The following is a 10,489-nucleotide window of genomic DNA, read 5'->3' as shown; positions in this document are numbered from 1 at the left end:
AACTTGCGCATGGACGCTTCTCAGAAGAGTTGTACCTACAGGTAAGAGAGCTTGCAAATTCTCAAAGCATATTAAAGAAAACTATTCTGAGATGTGGGGCTATTGAAGATGAGATGCATTTGCTGTTTCTTTGCCCTTTCTTCAAGGATGTATGGTTCTCTCATCCCTGGTACATTAAAACTGAACCTCTAGCTGCAGCTTGCCGTTCTATTCCTGACATGATTCAAACATTGCTTTCCTCTAGGCATCCAGATATCAATTTACCAAACTTAGAGCAAGTACAATAAGTCCTAGTCAGCTGGCTATAAGGATTAAAATAGTATATTATTGCTTAGTTGGAGGAGAGAGAGGAGGAGAGAGAAGGAGAGTGGGCTCTTATGCAAGAGCCAACTCTAGCACGTGCTCCTAGGCACTTTGTGAGAGTGAAAGGTGGGCCACACATTGATTAAGTACTACATTTTTATAGCTCACTATTGTATATGTTGGCTTTATGGAATTGCTCTTATATACTTAGAGCAAGTACAATAGAGTCCAGTCAGCTGACTATAAGACATTAAATAATATATTTTAGATGAGTTGGAGAAGAGATAAGAGGAGAGAGAAGGGAGGTGGGCTACTATGCAATAGCCAGCTCTTGCACGTGCTCCTAGACACCTGGTGGGCCATATATTAGTAAAGTACTACATTTTTATAGCCAACTATTATACATGTTAGCTATATGATGACTATAAATAATATGACATCTTTTTATAGCTAACAGTTGGCTATACTATTAGAATTGCTCTTATCTTTGGTGTCTTTGAAAAGCCACAAACAATGCGCTGTTTGGTAGGAAGTTATGCAGGCCTAATCACTAATCAAGTACATGCAGCAGTCAAAGCTACGTACTATTCTAGGTGCCAGCTTGGAAGAAACAACCTGGATCGAAGATAAATGCCTATTGAGCTACTACCATCGCGTCAACATAGTTACAACAGGCTGCGGGCCGGGCTGGCTGTGGCGAGGAGGTGGGTTGGGTTCAAATTGGCGCGACCTTTCACGTGAACCCTAGCAGCCGCGCAGTCAAAAAGACCATCCCTGCCGCAGCCTGCCACCACACCCACACGCCACCTGCCCTTCCACGCCTGCCTGAGGCGGAGTAACAAATAAATAAAGGGAGAAGGGAAAGCTGAGAAACTTAATCCGACCTCTCTTCTAGGGAGGCTACGTATCTGCCAGTGCCAGCCAAAAGGGTACACCCGGTGACTTGTGGCCCCTCCGTCCCCAGTCCATAGAGTGGCCTACATGTCAGAGTGCAGACTTGGTTCGTAACGCGTGGCAATCAGACGGCAGTCCTTCCTTTGTCGAGAAGAATCACGAGGGAGGCCGGCCGGAACGCCCTCCCAGTCTCACTCCCAACCCAAAACCCCCGGCCCGCCCGCAAACCCCCATCCCCCATCCCCCATCTCCCCCAAAATGGCCGGCCGCTCGGCGCCGACGCGTCGCCGCCGCAACCGAGGCTGGAGCGGCCCCTCCAAGTCCTCCCGTAGGCCGCCGCAGTCCCCCTCCACGCCCCCTTCCTCCGAGCCGCCCCTCGCCCAGAAGCCGCCCCTCGCCCCCGGCACCGAGGTCGAGGTCCGCGTCGACGACGACGGCTTCCACGGCTCCTGGTTCGAGGCCGTCGTCGACGGTTTCCTCCCGGCGCGCGGCCGCGGATACCGCCCCCGCTACTCCGTCACCTACACCCACCTCCTCTCCGACGACTCCGGGGGCACCCTCGTCGAGCCCTTCGCCCCCACCCACATCCGCCCCCGCCCCCCGCCGCCGCCCTCCAACCCGCACCCTCTCCGCCTCCACGACATCGTGGAGGCCTTCCACAACGACGGATGGTGGTCCGGAATCCTCTTCGCCACCAACCCCCTAACCGCCGCCTTCCCCATCACCCGCGAGGTCATCACCTTCCAAGATCCCCGCCACGTCCGCCCCCGCCGCGACTACGTCGACGGCCACTGGCTTCCCTCGCGGGCCGCGGTCTCCGTCAAGCCCAAGCGGGCGGTGAAGCTTTACGACGTCGGGGACAAGGTCGAGGTCGTCAGGGACAGGGAGGTGTACGGCTATTCCTGGTTCCCAGCAACCGTCGCCAAGGTCATCGATGGCCTCAGCTACATCGTCGAGTACACTGATCTGGAGGGAGACGACGGTGGGGGAAAGCCCATGGAGTACCTGCATTGCCTATTCATCAGACCAGATGTGGAGCACTCTCCGCGGGAGAGCGAGTTCCAGCTCCGCCCTGGTGCCGCTGTCGAGGTATACTGTGACGGGGCCTGGTCACCAGGGATCGTCAACAAGGCAATTGCCGAGGGGAGTATGAGGTTCGCGTAGATGGAAAGGACCAAGAGCTGCTGCTCAACAAGGTGCCAGAGTTGCTCAAGCCGCAATACAAGTGGGATGGAAAGCATTGGAGGATTGTAAGTCCCAAGGTAAATACGTACATACTATGTTTGAATTACGTGTCCATATGCATCTATTTGTATATGACTTGAAAACGTTTTTATAACTCTTCTGTCGATATAATATTTGATGTTCCTTTTGTTATCTATTTTACCATTGGATGGATGTATTTCAATTTACATGACCCATTCTAGAAAATTCTTTACTTATGCAGAGACAAGGTAACAGGCGTCAGTCTGTATCAGGAAAGCGTCCATGCTCACCTCTTAAGGTGGCATCCGGTGATGATGAACATAGCAATCATGCTCAATCTTCAGCCACAAAAAGGTCAAGGAAAGAACTGTCGCCAAAAAACCTTCAAGAGTTAACTCAAGGTCCTGAACATGCATTGGAGTCTGACATGGACACTACTGTATCTGCATTACGCAAGTTACTAGCAAGCAGTTATTCTCCCAAATCCTGCTCTCCGAGCTCTGGAAAAAATAACTTTCAAGTTCTTTCAAAAAGGATAGTGAGTTCTTGTGCAGCGCCGATAAAGGGGCTTGGGCTTCTTGATGCTTCCCCAGAACATCCAACCCCGCAGAATGAATCAAGAGCACATGGTATTGTGGAAGTTGTTATTCAAGAAATCCCGCTTGACATGATGCATTCAGATGGTCAGTTTAGTACACCTGACGGTGGAACAAGTGCTGATGAAACCCACGCTATGGTTTTGAGTGCAGGATTAAGAAAACAGAAAATGGATTCATCTTGTGTAGATAATGCTGTTGAGGAACCACTGGACAGCCCACTCTTTGTCCAGCCACTCCAGGTAGGGAAATGTACTGTCAAGCATAAAGGTGGGGAAGTGCATCCTATTCGAGCACTTCAGGGAAACAGCAACACATTTGATAATGTGAGGTTCTGTCATCTTGTTTTGTTGTTGAAGTAACGTATACATGCAATGCATCTATAGTTATTGATCATGTCGATCTTTCTCATGTGCAGATTCAGTTGAAGGGTAATGACAATAGCTCTGGTAGGGACATTGTTTGTGCTTTGACTGCTTCTACGTGCGGCACACCTTCACCGCTGGATAAACATATGAGGGCGTCTGATGCAGTATGTCTTGTTACTGTTTATGTTAAACTCTTCAGTTATATTATCCATATGCATTTGCATTACCTGTTCTGTCTGTCAATCTGTTTGCAGGTGTCAAGAGGGACTGATAATGCCTCAACCACAAAGGTTTTTGCCTCTAAGAAATGTAAGTAGTTCGTCTTCACAGTGATACATCAACAAGATGGTTTACCAAAGTCTAAATATTGCTGTGTAATCTGCAGCAGCTGAAAAGAAGAGAGGTATAAAGAAAGTGCCAGGGAGACAGAAAGAATGCTCCGTGGAGGTAAGAATGTTCTGTGTTCATGAGATAATTCTGTTCTTTGGTGGCTTTCTCACCTGGGTAATTTGTTCAGAGACAAGTGGAGAAGAGAGGACCTCATACTTGCCAGCAGCTCAATGGAAATTTGGAGGAAGAAGTGAACGTGAATGAAGTAACAAATCAAGAACTGTTTCCTTTAGTACCTCCAGGCTTCAAAGCAATCTGTAATGGACAAGGTATGTTCTGTGTAGACTACCTGTGGTAGAAACCTGCATTAGTTGTATGCTGTGTTTCACTGTAGCAGTTTATTGATGCCAGGTTTTCTTGATCGGGGAAAAGTGGACAAGAGACCAATTCAACTACAGATCCAGAATGCTGGGAGTTCACAGAGCACCATGGACAACACAATACTAAGGAGCTGCTCAGTTGTCGGGACTTCTCTGCACTCAACATTTCCTTCATGTCATATCTCTGGTGAGTGTGCTCCATTTGTAAAGACCTCGCCCATATGGGGTCAAATTGAACCACTGGAAGTGTTTCAGAAGGTACCACAGGAACCCCATTTCCTCCCACTTCAGCAATTTGTGCCAGAACTGCGTGAAGGAATGGCTATAGGTCTAATGGTGACTTATGCCAGCTTAGTTGAAAGTGTGAAGAAATCATGCATAAAAGACGACATGGATTTGTTTCAAAGGAAGATGAGTGCACTTGCCCATTTAGCAGAAAATGGATTTGATGTTAAGTCATTGCAGCATAGCCTGAGCAAACTGGTCCAGATCAAATTGGAGCACACTCAACATCTTGGAGACCTGGGCAAGTTGAAAGAATTGCTTCCGGGGAAGGAGTCTGCCGTGTCCCAGAAGTGCGCACTACTTGATGAAAAGGAAGGAACAATATTTGAGCTTGAGCAGAGACTTGAGTACCTTCGTGGGGAAGCAGAGCAGATTGCAAGGGAGACAAGAGATGAAGATGCAGAACTGTGTAGGCTGAAAGTGGATGTTAACATGGCTCAGGAAGTATGTGGTGGCGATGAAATGCAGTTTCGCAGCACCCTAGCTGAGCTCCGTTCAAGGCTGAAGCTCTCTGACTGATATGAGCTCCGCTCACAGCACCATAACTTTATGTTGTCGTAACTTGTGTTCCAGGGCGTTAGGCAAAGATTATCTAGAATTAGGACCTGATGAATGACATGCAGCCGGCGGTCAATTGCAAAACTTGCTGTTGCTTTATGTATTTTCTGATGCCTCCTTTTTCTTAGATTGCGTGATGCGTTTTGGGGGGCCAAAAATATGATGTGTTTCAATTGGTGATGTAACCAGATCCTGGCACAGCTTAGGCTTTTAGCAGGTGGTTCAGTAAAGTTGCATTTGCAGCGGATGCAGGTGCTTATCCTTGACGCGTAGAGTAAGCCTAGGAAGGCATATGTTTGTTTTGCTTTGAATCATGAAAAATAGCGTCTTCTGTCATGGGCTTTTGGCCGCATTCCTTGTGTGGATGTATACCAACAAATTATGCTGATGTAGCAATCTTGTAGACTTCTCCGTCTGTACCTATCCTGTGATGAATAATTTACTCCTCGCAGCAGCAGGTCCAGTTAGAACAGACATAGTGAACACATCAACAGCATTGAGCCAGCCGGCCGGCACATCCATCTGCCGAGGAGAGCACAGATGCTTCCGTCTTCTCGCCCGGCTGCGGCGTTCACGCAGCCGCAGCTGAAGCAGCTCAGGGCACAGTGCCTCGTCTTTGTCGCCTTCAGGTACCACGACCCAACTCTTTCAATTCTTGGATGTTTGCATAATCGTGGGGTTTTTTTCTTTCCGCTTGTGTAGGAACCAGCTGCAGCCCAGGAAGGTGCACCTCGAGATTGCGCTCGGTGGATGCGCTCCTGCAGCACAAGGTGAGAGCGAGATTCGAGCGGAGGAAGTAGCCGGCGAGACGAGCTCCCGTTCTCAAGCCTCGTCCTCTGCTGCACGGTTACCCCTGCTACCCATATCCTCGCTGCGGCTGTCGTCGACGCCGGAGAGTCACCACCACAACAGCGACGACCCTACAGAACATGATGAGTAGTCGTGTCTGGTTTTTATCCTCTAAATAACTAGACAATTTGCCAAGAATCATCTTTTCGATTTAGCCATGTCTCAGGAGCCCTCGTGTCTGTTTTCAAAAAGGAATTGCTTTATCATACAGTAGTATATATATATATATATATATACTAGTAGAATGCCCGTGCTTCGCCACGGCCCTTTAACGTAGTGTCAAATGCATAAACGTGTAAATAATGCATGCAAATATTAAAGTATATATAAAATAAATATATAATACTTAAAATATTTAAAGATCCACTTCGCACAATTCATTTTGTAGAAGAGAAATGACTGAATACACTATTTATTAAAGCTATGGTCCGTTGACGCGTCTAAGGTATTCTCGCACGATCTCAGGAATGTTGTCTTCAACTTCATTTGCCAGATACTTGAGTATGTGTATCAAAAAAAAATTCCTTAGCTCGTAACCATCCTGCACAATTGGTATATCATGTTAACATGAAGTTTTCTTCCCACAAAAAAATATAAGATTGTGAATATAGAGTACTCACGCTGCAAACTTAAGATCGCAACGGCTCCTCTAATTTTAATCATGATTGCACATGCGAATTTCAAAATTCATGTGTATGTAAATATAGTTCTACAATAATGCAAAACTTAAGATCCCACTTTTGTTTAATTATGCTTGCTAAAATTCCAAAAATAATACAGAACCCATCCCCCCTCCCCCACACACACAAAACCCAATAAGAGAAATTACAACACAATCCCATACTTTTACATAATACCCTGCATAACAAGTGTTGAATTCCATCGAGTCCTTCTCTACCGTTGATTTATACGAGCTCAATGATCGCCATGGCAAGGATGTAGAAGACCCTCCATTTTCGCCCGCTGGCCGGGAGGGAGAAGATGAGATGGCACCCGCCCAAACCAGACCTTGAAGTGGATGCATGACGTCCAATTGAGTCAGCACCGGACGTCACATCGCCCGGAATGTCGTGTACTCATATGCATAGAAAGCAAATGAGCAATTACTTCTTTGTTACTTGTGAAAATATACTCTCAGCTCTCAAACTTTAGTGTCTTCCAGCCTATCTATATGCTTTGCTTGCAGCAAATGACATGAGCTTTCCTTATAACTCGTCCAGTCTGTCCACTCACCCTCTCCTCTCTCCCTCCCATGGGCTGTTGTGTGTATCATGCACAGTGCCCACCGTTGGTAAAAAACCAAAGTAGCATGTACATTGTTCAATTCTAATGTTGGATGAGCTCTCAAATACTCTATCTGTCTATAGAAAGATGTCTCAACTTTGGATATATTTGGATGTATCTAAATACTAAAATAGGTCTAGATACATTTAAATTTTAACAAAGTTGAGACATCCATTTATAGACGGAGGGAGTAGTATATTTTAGTCACACCATTCCAATTTGATATAAGAATCTACTAATTGCTATCGAGGATCACACATGTGCAATCTAAAACCAAAGGCTTATTGCTGAAGAAGCTTGCATACACTTCCGTACGGAATTATGTACTGCTTTATTTGTAGGTTCACCGCCTCCAGCAAGGGTTCCACATTTACCTGGCAAGAGATTTTTTTGGTTCGTGTCACATTAGCTCCTTGCAAGCTGGCACCACCAAAAGTTCATTATCTGCAAATAATACGAATAAATTAAATCATAAATGGTTGAACGGATTTCTTCATACTTATGGCTTGATTAACACATACACAATCACTAATGTGTGAAAAGCACATCAAACAAAAATTCATGTCTAATAGTAGTATTTTGTTTAAAAGATGTACGTTCTACCACAACGACAATGACATATGCAGTGTCCGAGTTAAATCTTGTAGAATCTCATCTTGAAAATATGTCAAACGAGGTCATTTGTATTTAAAATACGTTTACCAAGTAAAACTTCACATTTACATTACTTGCAAACGTATATGGCTCAAAAGTTGACTTCCTACAGCCAAGAAACATTTTCTTTAACTAAACTTTAATTATTTGTTATCTACACACCCATGGTTGTTACGAAACAATTTGCACATATAAAATCAACAAATATTGGTTAAAGAGTCATAAAGTATACTTCACATAAGACAAACGCAACACCACCGTGGTTTTCATGTAATTTTACTTCCAAAAATATTTGGGTAAGTAGATAGTGCATATAATATACACACCTTGATCTTTAGTATGGAGGTAACAAACACATAGTAGCATTGATACAACTATATTATAAGTCAGTGACGACTAAGAAATTCAATATATCAAATTTTGCATGAGACTAATTCCTTCTCTAAAAGAATACACAAGCATGCCCTAGCGTTGAGGCACGAGGCATGCGCCATGGTAGAGGATGGAGATGAGCTCCACGCTCGGGTTCCTCATCCGGCACACCAGCACACGCCCCCGCCATTATCGGGGCTGGTTACCTCTTTTTTCCTTTTCCATGTTTGCATATCGATTGAGGATATTTTGGTCCAACATAAGCAAACCAGCGGTATGGACTAACGTAATGGACGGTAGTGGAAAATAAGGAAACAAATTTATACCTAGAGGCAAACAAGGAAAAATATATTTTCCAGTGTCAAATAGAGAAGCGAAATTTAAGGTAGTGTCAAATAAGGAATTCTCTCTTGCTCATGTTGTTCCATCATCGGTGCCATCTCTCTAGTAGTCGGGACCATTTGGTGGAGCCAATCCCACAATGGTGGCATGTCGGCGCATTGTTCGTATCGGTGGTGGTGTCATCCCTATAGTCGGTGACATGGTCGATCAACAACGCCGTACCTACCATCGCATGCGTCATCGGCAACATCGGTGACCCCCTCTCGTACCGTCCGCGGGGTGGTGCGGTGGAGTAGAAGCGGAGTGGGAAGTGCGACAGAGTGGTCGAGCTAGTAGACATAAAGGTAAGGAAACCTAGTGTAACCTGTAGTATGTGCTTTAACATAATTTATATTTTATTAGCAAAAAAACATAATTTATATTTCTACCCCGTAAAAAATATACAAATATATTTTACACTGTTCAAAAAAAAAAGCGAGCCAAAGCTAGCTAGCTAAGCAACTTGAAGGATGGAAGAATTTGGTTCATGCATCCGTATGTGGTAATGTGCTGCTGACCTGCTGAGCGTGCATGCTCGGTGGCCTATAGATGTGGAGTGAACACGCTAGACGAGGGCAGGAGTTGGCAGAGAAGAAAAAGGGAGATCGCGAGATAACGTCGATAAAAGGTTGGCCCTGATCGGTTAGCGAATTTAAAGGTTTCCTCCAATTTAGACAGAGGACTGGTCGTCAAGGTGTTGTTAGCTACAGGTCCAAAAAAAAGTGTTATTAGCGATTTTTTCTTTTTGAAACCGTACACCCGTAGGCATACGCTACTTGTATTTATACGAGTAGGAAAACAGTACAGACAACTTTAACAACGAGACGTACAAATACGATAATACGGGAAGGATACAAGCCGAAGAGCTGACTCCGCCTTGCACTACGAAGACCCCAAACAAGGAAAAGCTCGCCGTCCTTGATCTTCTCTCGCTTCCAATGCCGCTCCGTCGCGTCGATGCCAGCCACCATCGCCGCGGGTCAGAAAAAACGCAAAGGAGCGGCGCACCTGGAGATGAAGGAACCCCTTGCACAATGGCGTTAGTGAGCCGCAGAAGCCACCGGCTCCGTAGAACCGGATCTGATCCCCAATCTTCTATCGGCCGGAGGCGACGACCATATCGGCCGTGTTCCCCGAGCTCCTTCACCCTCGGGCCTGGGGACGACGCCACAGCGCCTTGCTGGAGTCGGCCAGGCCCCTCCGCCACGAGCCAAACCCCAAGCCAGCCGTAGACTCCATCCATCCCAAGCGGGGATCCGGCAGCACCGCACCAAGCCGCGCATCCGGGCGAACCCCGCCGCAAAAGACACCGAGCCCTCACACGATCCCCGCTGCCGCACCGGAGCACACCCCCAGAGCCAGGGAGGAGCGAAGAGGACCACACGCCCACAAGCTTCTCGCCGGAGATAAGATCTCCCGCGAAACGCGGTCGAAGCCGAGGCGACTTATTTCCGACGCGGCGCCGTCGCTGACGCTTCAACGGCGTCACCTGGAACCTATCTACACGCCCACGGATCCCCGGAGCTCCCCACCTCACGAGGCTAGAACATCCATCGGAGGCGGGGAGGGCGGCGAGGTCGCCGGCGGAAGAACCAAACTCGGTTTCGCCTCCTCGGTCGCCTCTCTCGCACTGTATCGAGACTTCGAGAGAGCCCAGTGTTGTTAGCGATTTTGTTGGGACTGGATAAGTACGTCCTCATTTTATCTCATTTTATCTACTCTGGCCACTATTAGTTGCGTTTTTTGTGTGACGTGGGAGGTATTATTGTCCATCCTGAAAATGTGACACCAGTCATTAGTAGAGATATAAGATGTGCTGCAAACTCAGCTGCTTTCTGAATCCAACTTGACATCTATAGTGGCAATTAGCAGCATGTCTCGAGCCAATATCAACTGCAAGGTTGCGAGATGGGCAGCTAGTTCACGTACAAACTGAGAAATTCCAGTCACAAAACAGATACCAAGCCGCAGTAACACCGTAATAACACCCAAGGCCCTAGTAATTAAGATACACCGAACCTTTAATTAA

The 10,489-nt window shown here is 46.6% G+C and overlaps 1 pseudogene; it reads left to right on the top strand.

Moving 5' to 3' along the window:
- The first annotated feature begins 1,455 nt into the window (after window positions 1-1,455).
- LOC124698819 lies at window positions 1,456-5,360 on the top strand (annotated as a pseudogene).
- The last annotated feature ends 5,129 nt before the right edge of the window (window positions 5,361-10,489 follow it).

The sequence above is a fragment of the Lolium rigidum genome, chromosome 3, assembly GCF_022539505.1.
Source record: "Lolium rigidum isolate FL_2022 chromosome 3, APGP_CSIRO_Lrig_0.1, whole genome shotgun sequence".
Lineage (NCBI taxonomy): Eukaryota > Viridiplantae > Streptophyta > Magnoliopsida > Poales > Poaceae > Lolium > Lolium rigidum.
The sequence above is the reverse complement of the archived record's forward strand: the minus strand, read 5'-3'. Positions and strand labels throughout refer to the sequence as shown.